This window comes from Otolemur garnettii, unplaced genomic scaffold (assembly GCF_000181295.1).
Source record: "Otolemur garnettii isolate 467f Iridium unplaced genomic scaffold, OtoGar3 scaffold00069, whole genome shotgun sequence".
In the NCBI taxonomy this organism is placed as follows: Eukaryota; Metazoa; Chordata; class Mammalia; order Primates; family Galagidae; genus Otolemur; species Otolemur garnettii.
In genome coordinates, this window is record NW_003852464.1 from 942,670 (window position 1) to 960,194 (window position 17,525).

Sequence of the window (17,525 nt, forward strand, 5' to 3'; positions counted from 1 at the left end):
ACATAGGCAGCATGCTGGAGAACTGCTCCATGCAGTGATTCAGGAATCCAGCCTGATGAACTCTACAGCATTTTCAAGAGAGGGATTATAAACTTGTTTTAGACCCAGGTGCCAGATAAGAAGAAAGATGATGAAGGATTCCTGGAGAATTTATTATTGGCCAAACCTAGAGGTGCCATACACCATCTCATCATCTGTACAAGGAATATATTACACACTTCTGACTTAAATTAGACATAGCTCATAAAGTTTAGCAGAATGATTAAATGAAACAACATACATAAAGCATTCAACATAATGCCTGTACGTGGTGGGTACTCATAATTGGTAGTTACTTTTATATAAAGAGGAACCTGTGGGACAATAGCAAACAGTCTAACATAAACATAGTAAGTCCCAGAGGGGTTGCAAAGTGAGAACAGAGCCAGTTAATTATACAAATAATGGTCATTTTTCCCCCCCAAATTCGATGAAAAAAGATTAACTTACAGTTCCAAGAAGCTTAGTGAACCTCAGGCTGAATAAATATAAAGAAAATGATGTCTAGGATACCCTAATGAAACTAATAAAAAATCAAAGATAAAGAGAAAATTTGAAAGCAGCCAGAATAAAAAGGACACATTCCATTCAGGGGGAACAATGATGTAATTAATACCTTCTCATCTTAAACATCAAAGACCAGCAGATAATGGAACTCCTTCCTTAAGGTGTCCGAAGGGCAAATATGTCAACTTAGAATATCACTAGCGAGTAAAATTCTCATTCAAAAGCCAGGGTGAAATGTAGATAATTTAAGAAAAACAACAGATGAGAGAATCTGTCACCAGAGATGTGCTTCACGGGAAAAGCAAAAGGATGTGCTTTAGGTTGAAGGAAAACGATGCCAGATGGAAGCCCCAGAGTTGTTAAAGAGCATGAGAACTGGTAAATAAGTGTTAAATATAAAAATATGCTTTATCTTCTTATTATTTCCTTAAAAGACAACTTTCGAAACAAATTACTAAAGCCAAATATTGCTTTAAATGTCCTTAATTAAATTACATATTACTACTATGAAAAATATCATTCAACACGTAACACAATTAGAAGCAAGAGATATGGACTCTAAATAGACTTTGATAAATTAAGAATACATAATGCAAGCTCTAGACCAAACACTGAAATATAATATAAAATGTGTGTGTATATCTGTATATATAACACACATGTACATATATACAGATATATACACACAATACAGGAAACAAAATAGAATTTTTATTTAAAAGAAAAACTGAATAACCCCAAAGAAGGTAGGAAATTAGAATGAGAAAAAAAAAAAACAGAAGGAATAAATGAATAATAAAGAGTAATATGTGACTTTAACTAAAAGACCATATTAATAAACATAAATTAACTCTCTAATTAAAAGGCAGAAGGTGTCAAACTAGATTTTGAAAAAGCAAAAGACAAATACGTACTATAAGAGATATACTTTAAATAGTAAGATAAAAATAAATTGAAAATTAAAATGGAACAAGAACAGAAGTCAATGAAATAATAAGATGATAAACACAGGGAAATTTAACAAAGCCAAAGGTTGGGTCTTTGAAGACAAATAAAATTGATGAACATCAGTAAGAGTAATCACAAAATAAAGAAAACACAAATCACAAATGACTGATGTCAACAAGGGGGAGGGAATATCTCTACGAATCTTGTAAAAACTAGAAGAAGAAAACATCACAAACAACTTTTGGATGAACACAAAACAAGGATATTTGCTCCCTACCTTATTCAAAATTGCACGAGAGGTCTCTAGGAAAGAAAACAAGAAAAAGAAATAAAGGGCACAAATGGGGGTGGAAGGAAAGATTCCTGGGGATCAGTCAAGGACACACCACGTCTTCCCTGGACACCAAATGCCAGATTCCTTTACATGAGAAAGAAATCTCTTACTCAAAGCTCTGCTATTTTGATTTATCTTTTATTCACAGCTAAGCCTGATCCAAATATGTGTAAGCTTTGCTGTTTACGGACCTTCTCTCCAGTATGCTGACACAAGTCAACTGCAGGGTGTCTGGTCTCTGTATCTCTCAATTCAATGTCTACATTATCAGGAGAGCATTTCCTTTGCCAAACTAGGACAGGTGTTCATTCTGTACAGTCTGATCAACTGTAGCCGGAACATGTGGCAGAAACCCATTGTTAGAGACCCCACTGTATGCTGGGGAGCTAGAGGAAGGCCTTCCTAGAGGAAAGAGAGTTGTCCTGCAGCTACGGAAACTCCAAACGAGGTGCTGTCCCTAATCCCCAGGCTGTGGCCTGTTAGGAACCAGACTGCACAGCAGGAGGTGAGCTGTGGGCAAGCAAATAACGTTTCGTTGGTATTTACAGCTCCTCCCCGTAACTCGCATCCCCACCGGAGCTCCGCTTACATTAGATTCTCCTGGGAGCACAAACCCTACTGCAAACTGGGCAGGTGAGGGATCTAGGCTTCATACTGCTTATGAGAATCTAATCCCCGATGATCTGAGGTGAAGCTGAGGGGCTGTGACACTAGCACGGGGGAGCAGCTACAAATCCAGATCATTAGCAGAGAGACTTGCTGCACAGAGACCATAATGAATCGATTGCCTTCAGATTCATATTAAAACCACCCTCTTCCCATCTCCCTCAGGTCCATGAAAAAATTGTCTTCCATGAAACCAGTCCCTGGTGTCAAAAAGGTTGGAATCCGCTGCTCTAGAGTGAATCTGGACATGGCTGTCTAATCCTTAGCTTCCACATGTCACCTATAAAATCAGTGTAACTGCAGGATTTCCTTCTCAAGGCCACCACGAGGATTAAGTGAGACGTATAAAGCATTCTAGACGATGCCCATGAGAACAGTCCTCCCAGGCCCACTCCAGCCATCCCACTCCTGCTTCTTTCTGGTTCCACCTGAATCCTTACTTCTTTGATATATCTCTCCACAGCTCCCAAACTCTGAATAAGTTTCCCCAAAGAAGTGATCCCATTAATACCCCATCATCCTACCCCCCTCTCGTATAATTGCTTGTTCAGTTATCCATCTGCAGGATTAGTGTCTGAGGGCCTTAAAGGCCGTGGTCCAGCACAGCACTCACCTAACAACACAAACTTAGCAAAAAAGTGTTTCATAAACCGGGTTGACCCCGTCACACTATTACCTCATTGATGTATTACCATTTTAAAGAGAAGGAAACTGAGGCTTGGAAAATTTGAGTAACTGGCTCTAGTTTACCCTTTGGGTCAATGAGGAAGCAGGATTTGCACCCAGGATTCGGGGGTCCAAAAACCATGTTCTTCACACCAGATTATGATCCCTCACCAGACCAGCATCTGCTCAGCGTCCTGCATGTGCTGGGAGCAGTGCTGCATATTTCCATATAGTCTTTTTTTTTAATTTCAAAATATTAAGAGAGGACAAAAGTTTTTGGTGGCATAGATCACCTTTGTAATGCTTGAGTCACAGCTATTAAGCATGCCCATCACCAGGGAGGTTCCTGGTACCTGTGAAGTGCTTTAGACTCTGCAACAATCTTTTGAGGCAGATGTGTCAAAAAACCTATGGCTCAAAGAAGTAAAGTGCCAAGGCCAAGGTCACAGGGGGATCAGGGGACAGAACCAGAGTCCAGTTCTACTCCTCTCACTTTTTTTTTTTTTTTACAGAGAAACTATCTGTAATCATGAATCAGGTACCCAGAAAGTCCTAACAGCCAGACCAGCAAGTCCCAACAGCTAGATCCAATGTGAGCAACTTCCAGGCCTCAGTGGACTGAACCACTCCTGAAATGTCCTGATAGCTTTGTCAATTTCAGGATTTTGTCCTGCTTCCCTGTCTCCCAATAGCAGCCTGTACTGTCTGGTGAGCTATTTATAGATCACCTGAAATACGGTGTAGGATAGTTCATACACGCCTGCTGCACAGTATTACAGGAGCAATTCCTTCTCTGACGGCTTAGGAAAATTCAGAAGACAAAGATAAAAATAGGAAGAAAGACAGGTTTTAAAGTGTTTCAAGTCTGTTTCTAGATTAGTAATTTTCTCTTTCCTCTTCCTAACATGAATTTCTAACAACTGAAGGCTCACTAAAAACACTTGGCGAAAGGTCATATCTTATTTAAATAATGGTATTTCGGTAAAGTGCTGTTTTATAAATAGGATGCAAGTTTCCTCTCTGTCCTCACCTTTTCGAGATAAAAAAAAGAAAGATTCAGCATTGCAGGTGGAGAAATAATCAATAACTGGGTAGCACTTCTTCAACAGTTAGTTCCAATTATGCCAAACAGTCTCCTCTTTGGCTAGTAAAATGTAATTGAAAGTTGTAAAATAATTGCCCCCAAATAGCAGTAACCGTACTATTGTATATCCCAGGGCCTCAGTGGTTAAGAATGAAGTGGTGATTCAAGTTCTTAAATGCTACAATGGACTAAGTCTAACCTAGAATCTAAGCATCACTTCCCTGCCAAGCATCACCAGAGAATTTTTTAAAATCTTCAAAGATTCCCTTCATTGTGGTTCAGAGGTAAAGACAGTTCAGGTTCATACCAAACTCTTAGAACACTACTACTCACCAGTAAATCACAGTACGACGGTGTGAAGGAGAGAACTGAACCATGGACAAGGCACTGGGTCTAGGACCACCTGAATGTCCACTGGTCCCATCACACCTCTTTCCGGGCCCTGTCCTTACCCACAGATGTCGTCTCAGGCAACAGCATCATGGAACAGAGACGTGGATGCTAAGAAGAAAAGAAGAAAAGGGCCTTTCCGAGAAAATTAGGGTGCAATCTGGGAGAAATGGAATTGAGGATGAATGGAAACTTACTCTCCCCAGGACAGAAGGCCAGGTCCCCTCCAGTGACGGACCCACCATCCTAAGGCATGAAACCTCTTCAGAAGAAGGCCCTCGGGAGGGAGAGCACCAGGCAGTGATGGAAAGGAGGCGTCCAGAGAAGAGAGTGGGATCCGAAAGAGATGGCAGGATACAGAAAATCTCTTGGTCCCCTTCTCTAATTCGCTCTCTCCTGGGGCGGTAGACACATTTTCTCACCACCCAATTAAAACTACATCCTTTTCCTGCGCAGAATCTTTTAATGACCACCTACTGCCCTCAGGATTAAAAAAAAAATCTAGTACACTCCCATGTCTCCTTACTTTACTTTCAAGATTCAATATCCTCTGAAATCCAGTTTCTTTATATGCACTTGGCAGCAGAACTTGACCTAAACTGACTTGAGGCTCTTTACATTCTTCATCTCTCAGGTCTGGCTATTTGTTGTCAGAAATATTAACAGGGTTATTACAGGTGCTGCCCCAAGCCCCATGGGGGATATCTATCATATGATATATATGTATATATTATAATCAAAATATTACATTACTGAAATCTGAAAAATTCTCACTCCCGAAGCACATTTGGCTCCAAGCGTTCTGGATCAGGGATTGTGATTTGTTCTTTCTTATCATAATGAACAAGGTCCCCAGTAGCCAAGCCTCACCCTAGCCTACCTCACACTCATGTATCCCCGCCACCGTATATTCCAAACATTCAAGGCCTTGTTTCTACAGTTTTGTGCCCCACCATAGCTTTGCACAAGCTTTTCACACTGCATGAACTATGTCTCTACCCCATCTCTTCACCTAGAAAAAATCCCTTGCACCTTACAAAGCACATTCCAAAAGCCACGTTCTCTACAAAGCCATTCCCGGCCTGCCTCTGGCCTTGGCCCTCTCCTGGGGTCTGGACAGCACAGGCTACTCACTCCCCCATGCTCTTACCCACATATGCATGATAGCACAGGCCACGTTTGTTATCACCTCAGGTCTGTATGGACCTGACAGGCAGACCTTGCCGTACTTGTCACTGCATCTAGCAGAGCTCCTGATATGAGGGAATGCTTGGCCAATCATGGTAGGAACTCAGTAAAGAGCAATCACTCCAAGGAGAGATGAATCAGACACCTGCATCAAGGTCATTACCAGCCCAAGACAAATAAGAAGACTGAGACGCAAAGGCAGAGCTCTGCAACCTCCTCCCCTAGAGCCTGGGAATCAGCATTCTCCCCGACCCGTGCTGTGGCCCTGCACCCTCTCCCTCCCCACTCACCCCAACAAGAGCAACTCCAGGACGCAGAGAGCTCAGCCATGCTCTCCTCAAAGATGCAGAGCTACAACATTCTCCTCTTGGGACCCTCCCAATAAGGACAAAGCTCAAGTTTTCCTCCTGCCTCTGGTGGCTGAGTATGCCAATGAGACAGTGCCTCAGGAAGCATGGGTGGAGAAAAGTTGGTGACTTGTTGGCCACAAACCTGAAGGTCAAATACAGCTGAGATAAATAAACCGTAGGAGTCAGAACAATAATGACATTGGCAAAGAGCTTCAAGCTTCAGGGCTTACATTTTCTTATTTAATTGAACTCTCCCAATAAATTTGTATAGCAAATATTGTGCCCAATTAATAGATGAGAAAACTGAGGCTCTGAGAGAATAAGAATTGGCAATAAAGGCTCAAAAGTGAATAAAAAGAAGCTGAGGGTAAAAGTAGCTTGATGAGAAGAGTCAGATTTAAAGAAGAGAGTCTTGGCCAAAGCCAATACTTTGAAAGGACAATACTATACTATATAGAAAGGACTATACTATATAGAGGAGGACCAATACTATATAGAAAGGACATACATTTGGCAGGATTGGCTAGCATACTAATGGTACGAAGGGAAAGGAGATTATGTTTCCTTATGTAAAAGAGTAGAGGGCTTTGAAACCTGGAGGAGAGAAAACGCTATGGCAATGTGGGCACTAGTATTAGCAAAATGTATACCTGCTGGTTAAGAGCTCAGTAGTACCACACAGCTGGAGTTGGTGGGACTCAGTCAGGGTCGAAATGAGATGAAAAGCAAAATAGGATAACTACAGAGAATTTTTAAAAATAGAAAAATATCAAAAGAAAAAAAAATGTGCTTAGAAACATTTCTTAAACCATTCTAAAGTCTCACCATATAAGGGCAGCCTTCTGGTCATTTTCTGTACACATTTTTACTTTAAAGGACTTTCTTAATTTAACCTGGATGTAGTCTCACCTGCTGTCTTCTTCCTAATCAAGGGCTAAGAATGAACATTTTGCTACCTCGTCACCAACAATTGATGTTGTTAATGCATTTTAAATGTCAGGTTATTTGATGGGGAAGTTATGGAAGGGGGAGATAGTTTCTTACTCTTGTTTTAATATACATTGACTTGGTTACTTAGGAAAGTTAAAATCTTCTCTAGAGTTATTTGCCAGTGTGTTTATACTTTGCCTATTTATGTTTCTTCTCCATATATTATTGAGGTCCGGGCATTTGTGTTATTCAGTTTACATGTTGAACTTTCTACAACGTTATCTCAAGTTTTGCTGATTGCTTTTTAATCTTGGTGATTTTTCATGATATATGAAAGTTTTAAATTTGTATGTAGTCCAAGCTATCAATCACATCTTTAGTGATGTATTCCGTCAATTCTAAGCCAAGAAAAGCCTCCCCCCGGGAGGTTTGATAAATATTCACATGTATTTTCTTCTAGAATTTCCAACAGTTTAGGTTTTTAAATATTTAACTCTTTAATCCATCTGAAATTTATTTTGATGTTATGAGTGAGGCAAGAAATGTTCAAAATTCTTTTTAAAATAATAAAATACTTAATACCGCACATATTTAGCTGATACTGGCATAAACTTTAAAGGCCAAGAGGTACCCACATGAAATGCGGCAAATTTCTTAATAGTGTTTAGCATTTCCCTTCTAATAACACAGGGTGCAAAATACACATACTTGCCAGTCACGGCTCCGAGCGAGTTTATCAGCAAGCCACACACCCAGCATATGGTCTCTTTTTCATTATTAAGAAAAGTAACAACCAGGACTCCCACTCATCATTAGCAAATCCTCCAAAGAAAATCAAGCACATATTGGAGGGAGCCCTGGTGGACCTGTGTACTTTCTCCGGCTGAATCATTTAAGCAAAGACAATTTTCCTTCCTTCCATTCACGATGTCTCCTTAAAGGTATGCAGCTGGCTCATTCAAAACAGCACAGGCAGAAGAAACCAGGATACAGCATTGGATTTGTCGCCACACCCGGGAAACACGCCTGCCTTTCTCTGCCTTCCAACCCAAAGGTGGCCATGGCTGGCTGGCCGTGCACTGAAAAAGATTTGTGGCTTATTGTCCTGACAGATGCCAGAGTAATGGAATAACTCTGCACTCTGTCCTGGAAAGGCAGACCAACAAGCCATTGTGTTCTTGATGGCTCACATTATGATGGAGAAATATTAGGGGGATATTTCAATAGCCACCCAGAGGAGAAACAGTAGCTATACCACACCTAAGGCAGATTGCTTCCACAGAGAGTAAAGGGGAGGAGGATGGAAAGGAGGTGAAAATGCCTCAGGGGGAGAAAGTCCACTAAGAGAATAAATGTTAATGCAAAGGCTGTTTGCTAGCCTGCTTCTCTAGAGAAAGGGAGTTATGACCCCCTATATGGGAACGCCACAATTACAGCATTATTAATTGACACAGCACCAGAGACCACATGTGGGACTTCATGATAATTAAGTTACAGATAAAGCCAGGTTCGTTTTCTCTGAATGTAAATAACTGAGTTCTGTTTAATAAACACTCAAGGAAATACCAGTGGATTTTTAACCAAAGGACAGTGTCTAGTAAACATATATTCAATGCCGTACCTGTCAGTAATACAATGTCTTTAAAATAAAAAAGTACACGTAGCAATACATTTAGGAGAGATGTAGAATGATGGGGGTTTAGCTGTTCTGTTTTCCTTAGAGAAGAGAATAAAGACCCTAGAGGCAACAGGGTCAATGAGCCCCTCCTCTGAATGTGTTAGAGTTTCAATCAGATGCTGGACACAGGGATACACTCTATTACCATGGTCACCTGGAATGGCTAGAAGTAAACTGAGACAGAACCCTTAGCAAGTCGGCCAAACTTGGAAACAGCAATTGTATTTTCAGAAATTCATTCTAAGAAAATAATCATGAGTATGTATAACAATTCTCTCCCAAAGATGTTCATCACAGCGTTGCTTATAATAGCAAAACCTTGCAGTCATCGGCATCTTTCACCTAACATTTACTGGGAACAAATCTCTGTGTCTATCTGTATTGTAGACCATCATGAATGACTAAAGACTCTTCCATTGATGAATATATCATAGTTTAATCAATATATATGAGTTTAAGAATGATATTACATAAGCCCTTTATTGTACCCACTAAAGTAAATAAAGTAGGCTAAATTAACAACCACACATTTTTATTTACTGCTTTGGGAACCTCTCAGGAGGTTCTCCCAGAAGTCTCACAAGAGTCTTGCAAATTTATTTCTTACCATTAAAAGTTCTACTTATAAGACATGTTTTATTGTATCCAGTCTACCATTCAAATGACCCAGTGTTATGCCAGATTCCCTAATTCATGTCCCTGAGTAACCCACAAATACATGCTCAAGTTACCATATTCAAGGTTGTTAAAAAATATTTTCAAAAGTAAAGTTTTGTGAAGTATAGTAGAATTGAACCAAAAGAACATGTGGAGACAATGTGTCAGTTATCTATGGCTGCATAACAAATTACCCCCAAATTGAGTGGTATAATGCATTAAATATTTATTATCTCACAACTTCTGAGCAGCCAGGACTCAGCCAGTTTCTTCTGGTTGTGATCTCTTACAAAGGTGCAATCAAGGAGGGCCGGATATTCAGTCATCTTAAAACTCAGCTGGGAGTTGATTTACTCTCAAGTTCATTCAGGTGGTTTTTGACCACAATCCGCTCCTCAAGGGCTGTTAGGCCAAGACCTCCATTGGTCCTGACATCTAAAGGGCATCTCCTGGCATGGCAGCTGGCTTCACCAGAATGAGAATGGGAGAAGACAAGAGAGTGAATACAAACAAGTCAGAAGTTACAATATTTTATAGCTAAGGTTGCTGTATTTAACTACTAAAAAATACGGGACACCCAAAGCAATGCTAAGAGGGAAATTTATAGCTATAAATGTGTATGTCAAAAAAGAAGAATTCCTTCTCAGTCTTCTGGGTAAAATCAAATGTATGTCAAAATAGAAGAGCAATTTCAAGTCAACAAACTAACTTTGCATATACCTCAAAAAATTAGAAAAATAAAAATAAAATAAACCCAAAGCCAATAGAAGGAAGGAAATAATAAAGATGAGAGCAGAGGTAAGTGGATGAGAGAAAGATTAGAGAAAAATCAATGAAACCAAGAATTGGTTCCTCAAAGAAATTAACAAAAATAATAAACCTTTAGCTATAATAACAAAAAAGAGAGCAAGGGATGACTCAACTCTAATGAAAAAGAGGACATTTTTTACAGAAGTAATATAAGAGTATACTATGGATAATTGTGTGCCAATGAATTTGATAACCTAGATGAAATTGGTTAGTCTTAGAAACATACCCCCTATTAAAATTGAGTCAAAAATAAATTGAAAATCAGAATAGGCCAATAACTAATGACGATGTATTTGCACACACATATTCACAGACAGCTATTCACAACAGCCAAGAGGTAGAAGCAACACAAGTATCCATCAGCAGATGAAGGGACAAACAAAATGTGGTATATAGATATACTGGACTATTACTCACCCTTAAAAAGGAAGGAAAGTCTGGCACATGCTACAACACGGATGAGCTTTGAGGGCTTATTCTAAGTGAAACAAGCCATTCATGCACAAAAAAAGTGCTGTATGATTCTACCTTTATGAAGTTCTAGAATAGTGAAATTCATAGAAATAAAAAGTAGAATAGTGATTGCCAGGGCATAAGGGAAAATGATGAATTATTGTTTAATGGGCATGGAGTTGCCCCACTCAAGATGACAAAGTTTGGAGATTGTTTGCTTAGAAATGTGAATATACTCAGTACCACTGAACTATACACTTGAAAATTGTTATATGGTAAATTCTACATTATGAGGTTGTTTTTATCATAATTAAAAATAAAACTTTAAAAAATACAGGACACCCAGTTAAATTTGAATTTCAGATTGACAGTGAATAAATGTTTAGTATATCTTAAATACTGCATGGGACATACTTAAAAAGTTAGTGATTATTATCAGAAATTTAAATTCAAGTGGACATGCTATATTTTAGTTGGCAATCCTATTTATAGCCTAATCTCAGATGTAAAATTTCATTACTTTTGCTGAATTCTATTAATCGGAAGCAAGTCACTAGGTCCAGCCTCCCTCTATTTGGGAAGCTTACACATGGGCATTAATAGGAAGAGATGGGATCTCTGGGAATCATTATAAAGCTGCCTACCAATGACAGAAAGAGATCAGTAAAATATTTTCAATGTTTATATTTCTTCTCTCACCAAGGAGTTTTCAAGTGCCTTGAAGGTCTATAAGGTGACCATATAATCTATCATTCAAATTAGAACACTTAAGAAAATTAAATGGGAAGTGCTATAAATAACTACACACAAGACAAAAAAGGAACTTTTCTGGGAAACCCAGATGTATGATCATTCCATTCAATAGTTGTATCTCTGGGTGTCTTCCTTGGCCACTTGTAAAATACTAACATATAAAAAGTATTTAATATATATCCTGCTTATCAAATGGCAAAAATATTCCAAGACACAGAAAAGAAATTGGGCCACTGAGGCATTGATGGATTAGGGTGGCTCTCAAGCATCTTCCACCACAGTCTAATTAGGGAGGCTAAAATATCATCTCATCTTTTAATCAAAAAAAATCTATAACAACATGGATATTTCACTGTAGAATAAATCCTAACAGAAGAGTGAGTTGAGTTACATAGCCATTGGGTTTAGGGTTTGGCCTCTTTAGTCCCAGGCTGTGTGGTGTTATAGTGACCAGCTCACCAGGCCTCTGTCCTTGGAGAGTCCTGGGCGCCAGTTCTAGTTCTGAGACTCAGTAGCACATGACCATGGGCAAATAACTTGACCCCTTTAAACCTCAGCACACTCATTTCAAAACGCTTTCTGACTGAGATGATCTACAGAAAATACTCAGCATATTTATTCAACACATCAACAAATACTTGAGCAGTTATGATGTGCCAATATGTAATTCCTGGAAAGCTAGAGTCCAAGAATATTCTGGATAGAAATGTATATCACTAGACAATCTGGGGTCTACCAAAAAACCTTCAATAAATAAATTAAAATCCCAAAATGTATAGTAATTTATTATTTTAGCAGTCAATCAATAACCAATTTAAGACAACGCTGATACCCCAATGGATGAAAAAATTTGCTCCTTCCGAATTTCAACAATTACAATTATTGACATAAATCCTTTCACTGAAAAAACTTTTAGGTTTTACCCAGATGGTACGGGAGAATAATGAGTTCAAGTTTTCAGTAAACTAAAAATGCTGCCATTTCTAGTTTATGAAAAACAAATTTTTGTAACCCTTCATAACTCAACAGTTACTAATTAGTCCTTCTTTATACATGAAGATGAAATTTTATGTAACTTTTCCTTATGCCTATAAAAAATGGAGGAAAACATGGTTTGTAGAGATCAGTTTGTAACCAATTAGAACCATTTCACCTCACCATGAAGGTATGAAAAGAAATAATATAATTATGAATATAAATTAGTTCCAGGCTTAAGTGGGAGTGCAGCTTGTGATATTGGAGCTGTTGTGCTAATTTTCTGTAGCTGCTGTAACCAATTACCACAAATTTTGTAGCTTGAAACAATACAAATGTATTATCTTACAGTGTTGGAAGTCAGAAGTCTGCACAGTTTTCAGCGAGTTAAAATCAAGGGGTGGCAGGGCCACAGTCCTTTCTGAAGGATCTAGGGAAGAAACCGTTCCCAAACCCTTTACAGCTTCTAACAGCCCCCTGCATTCCTTGGATTATGGTCCCTTCCTCCACCTTCTAAGCCAACAACAGCAGATGCATCACAGCGACCTCCTCTTCTCACTCCTCCTTCCACTTTAAAGGGTGTGATTACATTAGGCCCACCCAGATCAATCAGGATAATCTCTTTATTTTAAGGTCAGTGTATTGGAAGCCTTAATTCCATCTGCAGCCTAATTCCCCTTTGGTAGATATCAGAGAATACTCATAGGTTCTGGAGATTAGAAATTGAACGTCTTTGCAGAGCAGGGGAGCATTATTCTGTCTACCACGATTGTGTTCTCCAGAGTGTTTTGGTGAATATCAGTTCAGTGAGATGACAGACAAGGAAAAGGCTCCACGGAGAAGTGCTCCGTCCTATATCTCATTTTTAGAGCTTCACATTACACTACAGAAACCTGAACAACTAATTTGAAGATGTGACCTGATTTTCTCTTAAAACAACTGTCCACATCCAAGCCACATTGTTCTACAGAATCTTGAAGTGGTACAGGACTTCTGAATTCTGGCTTCTGTTTCATACCAGCTCACGAGGTGACTCTCAGCCAGCCCTGCAGCCCCCTCTATTAAATGAGGGGGATGTGTGAGCTCTTGGCCTTCTCTGATGTATAAATATCATAAATTTGTTACTGGCATGTAAAATCTCTTGTACCTTGTATCTGTTCGTATTAAAAAATAGGTGCTAAAATTCCTTTATAAGACAAAAAACAAGTAATCTAAATATAGACAAATAAAATCTTAAATTAGAAAATGAAAATGAAAGATTTTTCTTCTTGAAAGTTTGGGCCCAGAATGTAGGTATGCATTATACAAGGACATGCATTATACACAGCAAGGTGTGTTAAGTACAGAGTGCAAAGGTGGCCTGGAGAGTGGGTCGGTGGGGGTGTAGTCTGCATGTGAAGGGCAGAAGGAGTTCACCCTTCTGGTTTAAGGGAGAGGAGGGAGAAGAGTGTCCAAGTATTCACTTCCAAACATGATTCTCACTATCATTTGGAAATGGCATTGACCATGTGCTTTCAGTAAACGCTATTTGATCATTTGAGCCAATAGCCAGAAGAGAATAAATCAGATGTTTCTAGCATAGAGAAACGACAAATATTTAAGGTAGTGAATATCCCAATTCTACTGATTTGATCTTCGTAAATTATATGAATTTACTAAATGATCACATGTAGCCCCATATATGTAAGTCTATTATATAATATAAAAATAAAAATAAAACACAAATATAAACAACTAGAGTCAGATGCATACAAAATTATCTTTTCTCATAATTAATATCCACTGGACGTTTTCTGCCTGGCTACATCTCTGAGAACACAATTCCTAACATCATCACGGCCCTTTGGGTGACAGGTTGAAAGACCTCCCCAGTCTAGTAACAGCCTCCCCTCACTTTGGCACCAAGGAAATAACAAATATGACTTATTCGGGCTAAAAAATGTTCACCGCATTATAGACCTTGCTTTGCATGTCTTAAGGGCTTTTTCATGTTTATTTTCAACAAAGGTATATTATATTTTTTCTCTGAGCCTTTTGTCAACAGCGTGACAAAGAGAACATGAGTGTTTCTAGATTTCTAAATGCCCGCTGCCTCTTACATCACTCGAAGAGAAAGTCACACAGGTTGGAGATCTGTCTGTGCATTCACAGAAACATGGGAACACATTTCTCATTTTCATTTGGACTTTCTTTTTTTTACCCATTTCTGTTGTGGGATTTTAATGGGCGGCTACCCGTGTTCCGTTGTTATTGCCCTTGTTGCTAAGAACAGTGGAAAGGAATCAAAAGGCCAACAGGAAAATGTTTTCTTGTATAGAAAACTCAGCAAAATAAATACACCAGTGAACAGAAGAATGGTGATACTTAAGACTTTAGACCTCAAAAGAAGACCTCATATATCTCCATGGAGATGAGAGTAAAAATAAAACACCAGGGAGCTAACAATGGTTCGACTGCTGCTTTGTGCCAAATACTATGTTAGACACTTTCCTTACTTAATTTATTCTTCAAGACAATTGTTCTTTGCAGTAAGCCAAATCCCTATCAATTGATTCCCTGGAAAGACCATAACACAAGTCAATAAATGCAAAAAAAAATATTGTCACTTGTAATGTAAACCCTATATCTCCCCGTAGGCCCTTACAGGATCCCCAGGGGGCTGGAGAAATTTCGCCTGAGCTCTCAGGACTCTTCTCAAGCTCTGGGCACTCCATGAGGAGTTGGCCATGAGAACCCTTGAACTTGACACCTCACTTGCTCAATTCTCTACCAGCTTTCTCTGAGAGAATGTTGGTATTTCTGTGAAACATCTCACCTATAGATCTTCCAAAGCCATCAACTCTTTAATTGCCAAAATAGGCCTTTTTTTTTTTCTGCCACCACCACTCTGAGCTTAATGTCCCTGCAAGTCCACTCACTACATGGCATAGGACAATTAGGAAACATTCCCTTTAGCTTCTGGCCACCACCACCTTCAGTTAGACATAGCCTTAAGGCTCAACTTGATGACCATTATCTGACACGTCCACATAAGCCTCACTTTTCTCTCTCTACACTTTGCAAAAACTTCTGCCCTCATTCTCCCTGGGCCCAAATCGCTCATGCCACATGATTTCTGCTAGGAAAGTCCTATGAATGCATCAGATATGCAATAATTTCTCTGAAGTCCAACCTCTGCTCAAATGAGACTCCAGCTACAAACAAATAAAACAACTGAACTTTAGAAAGATTAATGAACGGACCCAGTGGTTAAAGCCTGGAGCTGGAATTGGAAACCGAGGTCTGCCCCAAGTTCGTGTTATCCCATCTTGAGAACTCACTAAACAACCTTCATGTAGCATCCATGCAAATAACTTTGATTTTAGCAAAGTATAAGAATTCAAATTTGACTTGCAATGGTTAGGGTGCATCTGTTCCATCTCAGGACTTAATTTAAGGTCTTCCTTTAAGAGTCCTCACGTCCAAATATACCAGAAATACTGATTCTTACTGCATATTATCAATTAAGTGGTGACATCCCCTGAATGGATATCCTGTACATCCACTACCTTAGAGAGCTTCTTGCCTTCTCTTCTTGTTATATGGAAAGTCTACAATCCAAGTCCTGGTTGTCCAAATTTTCACATCTTTTGGAGCTTGTCTTCAGAGTGTAGCAAGATACTTATAACTCATAAGAAGACATCTCCAGTAAACAGAACAGCCTGCAGCAGTAACCTCCTTTAGCCAGTGTCACCTGAGAATGTTGCTAATACACCTGCACCAATAAATGAAAATTAAGTTTTAATCTGGAGAAGAAAGTCATTCTAAGGAAAGATGGTTCTATCATATATGAAAGCCTTGTTGAAAAAAATGTAGACTTTCACAATATTCTGGAGATATTCCATGGCCTATTCCTATTGAGATCGCTTAGCTAACAAGAGAAAAAGGAACTCTTTCAAATGTTATGAGCTAACTTGCTTTTATTTTCCTCAGAAGCCATGGCTTACTGAAAAGAGAATCTTGAATCTTACAATGCTGGGAAACACTTTTCTCTAGTCCAAATTAAGGCCAGTTTAAGGGGAAATCTGGTAAAAGACTAAATGCAAAAAGCCATACCACCAAAGCTTGGGGACTCAGACCATGCCCTTATCAAAATAGATGCTCAGAAAATTTTTCCATGTAATGTCATCCATTTCCAAAAAATAAGACATTGTCTTATATTTATTTTTTCTCAAGAAGACACAGTAGGGCTTATTTTCAGGGGATGTCTTCCTCTCTGCGCCAAAATGCATGGCATGGCTATGCAGATATGCTACACAGCCATGCCCATCACTAGGTCTTCTTATGGGGTAGGGCTTATTTTAACAAATGCATAGAAATCCTGCTAGGGCTTATTTTTTGGGTAGGTCTTATTTTCGGGGAAACAGGGTAGTAAATGGAAAAGGAAATTGTGGAGCTAGAAAATCACCACTGTGAAGTTACTAAATAAAATAAGTGATTGAGGCAGGGATTAGCAACAATATTAAGACCCTGAGACAAAAAGTTAATAGAGAACTTAGTATTTACACAATGGATGACAAAGTGTCTCCCACAGCCTGGTCACAAGGGAAAATGTAACATTGTAGGGCTGGAGTGAAGCTGCCACCACCTCCTGAAATAATTAAACAAGAAGGACATACAGTCATCGGGAAGCAATCTTACTAAAATGGTCACCCTGGATCTAATCACATGTTTAGATCTCTTTTTCAGTTAATACATGAATTAAAGATGAACAAAAAAATCTAGCACCGCAAGGAAGTTAACAAACAATTCAGACAAAGGGACTCTGCCCAGGACGATGACTCCAGTTTCTTTAAAACCTTCAACAAATCAGTGTCATGGAAAAAAAAATAGAAGAAAACTGTAGCATATTTAAAAAGATTTAAGAGTCATTGTATCCGAACGTGGTGTTGATTGGATTCTGATTTAAACAACATTTTGGAGGGTAACTGGGGACATTTGAGTATAACCTAGTTATTTGATGATTTGAGGAAGTCATTATTAATTGCATTAGGCATGAAAATTGTATAATTTGTATGTAGGAAAATGCTCTGTACTTTTAATTTTTTAAATATTTTT